Raw genomic sequence first — 2,517 nt, 5'->3', positions numbered from 1 at the left:
GCGCGCCGCGCCCCCCGCCGCCGCCGCACAAGCGCTCGCCCGGCGGCTTCCAGAGGCACTTCCAGGTATGGGGGAAGGCGGAGAGGGACACGGGGAGGGAGGGAGGTGCTGTTTCTGCTTCACAGCGGGGCCCGTAGCCCGCAGAGGGCTTGTGCCAGCGCAGCATCCACCCGCCAGCAGGATTTTCGGGGGAGAGCGAGGGTTGAGCCGCACTGAGCAACGTTAGTTTTTCCGCCGCCCGTTCCCCCGCGGTGGAGAGGACGGACAGAGCACAGGCAGCTGTGAGATGAGGATAGGGAAGAGGGCCCCAGGCCTGACGGGTTGCGAAGACACAAGAGCTTTCTTTTGCAGCTTTTCTTTTTCTTTTTGCAGCTTTCTTTTTCATATTCTGCCGTGTGAAGGTAGAGAATTAAGCATCGCCCAAAACGGCAGCAAAAACCTCTTTGTCCTGTACGTGCCTCCCTTTGGTCAGTTTTCTTTAATGCAGAGGTGAAGCGCGGTGTGTTTTTACTTTGCCCGTGTTGTCCTCCCATGCATGGGAGCTGCCTTATCCACACTCGGAGTTTTCAGGGACACGGACGGAGAAAAGGAGTGTTCTGTTAAAGAGAATTAAGCTGAGGATCCTTTAAGCAGAACCGAGAGCATCTGTTGCGATAATAGACTCTCATTTTAAAGTCTTTGCATTGCACTGAAAGCTTCTGTTTGTATCGTTTTCCTGAAAGCCATCAACAACAGGTTCTGTGAGTTAAGCTTTTTTTTAGCTGTGTTACTTGTAACATGTGACTGGCAATGCACACAGGGACATCAGTTTTCAGAATAACAACTTTATGTATATGACTGGCTTTATGCAATATTAGAGAAACCTTCAAAGCGTAACAAATGACACGTGCAGTACAATGATAAAATTTTTTTGTGCTCTTATTGATACTTGAAGGCTTGAAGTATAATGAAGTCACATGTTAATAGAGATTAGTAAAATCTTAATGTGCCTGCGCTGCATTGTCATGTGTCCATTGAAAACTAGTATTTTGTTCTTTTCTTATGATGCAGTTAACTTAGGAGTCTCATAGTTGGTGGAAGGGAATCATTATAAAATTTATACATTTTCTTCAGCACAACAGCAGAGACTCTCCTGGTGTGGAAGCCAACAGACTGCTTAACCTCAGTGCCTTTTGAAAAAGCCAGGCTTGTGGCATTTCTGCTGCAGAATCTGGAGGGATAATTTATGTCATCGATGTCTAATTTCCCTTCAAAAGATCACTCTTTAAGCTTTTTTTTCAAAGCCTGCCTTAGAATTATTTGAGCAGAAGAGTATGCAGGAATCCTTTTGTCTTTAGTTTTAGTCAGAACTGTTTCATGTCAGGACCTGAGGACAGGAACCCACCTATAGGTTCGTAGGTTCCATTCTTGATGTAAGAAACCTGCCATAAAGTCAGGTTGCATTCTGAGGTAAGAAACATGACGTAAAGAATACACAAGTTTGAATCCAGTCTCAGACTGTCACAACATCTTCCCTTCTCCCATTTCCTTCTTTAGACCTTGTGAGTAGTTTAGGAGCACTGGCCTGATGGCAATTCCTTCAGAGACTCAAAGGATGTTGAATTTCTGTAGCTTTGCCCAGGACTGAAGAAATGCATGAGTCTGTGCTTTTACATGGGTACACATGAGCTGTTCTGCCTGGGAGGGCAGTAGAGGCAATCACAGAGGGAGTTAGTCTGATAGAACCATGAGTCCTCATTTGCTTTGGTTTGGACAAGGATCTCTGCCTGTGAGGCCGTAAATAGATTCAGGTAGAAAGCCTTTATGCATTTTCTGAGCATCAGATTTCTTGTGATGCATGTGCATTGTCCCCTCTCCTCTGTAGATCCTCTTAAGTGAACTACAATGCCTCTGACATTTATGACGCTACAGTCACTTTTGAGATGAAAGTCTTAAGTGGCCTTTTAAAATTTGCATTGGAAAATCCAAAAGACAGTTTGTTTACTTTAGTGTTCTATTAATGTCATGCCATTAGCATTCTGTACTCATTTTGTGCTCGCAGACTTTCGTTCTTTGAAACAAACAGAAAACTTGAAGAAAAGCATACGGAGCTTGTTTTTTCTGAAATGGCTAACTCGGCGTTTATGTGGCCAGTAGTTAACAGCACTTTCTGGTTTTTCCACAGAGGTGCTTCTGCTTTATATTTTATGAAAACATGTTTGTGGAAACAAGAGTGTGTAGTGACAGGACAAGGGAGAATGCCTTTAAACTGTAAGAGAGTAAATTTACATTGGATATAAGGGAGAAGTTCTGTACTGTGAGGGTGGTGAGACACTGGAACAGGTTGCCCAGAGAAGTTGTGGATGCACCATCCACATTGTTCAAGGCCAGGCTGGATGAGGCTTTAAGCAGCCCGGACTAGTGGAAGGTGTCCATGCCTTTGGGAGGAAGGTTGGAACTAGATGTCTTTAAGGTTCCTTCCAAACCAAACCATTCTGTGATTCATCTTTGTTGTGTTTCTTATCTCCACTTAGAATT

The sequence above is a fragment of the Corvus brachyrhynchos genome, unplaced genomic scaffold (assembly GCF_000691975.1).
Source record: "Corvus brachyrhynchos isolate BGI_N302 unplaced genomic scaffold, ASM69197v1 scaffold94, whole genome shotgun sequence".
Classification (NCBI taxonomy): Eukaryota; Metazoa; Chordata; class Aves; order Passeriformes; family Corvidae; genus Corvus; species Corvus brachyrhynchos.
Note: the sequence above shows the minus strand (reverse complement) of the source record.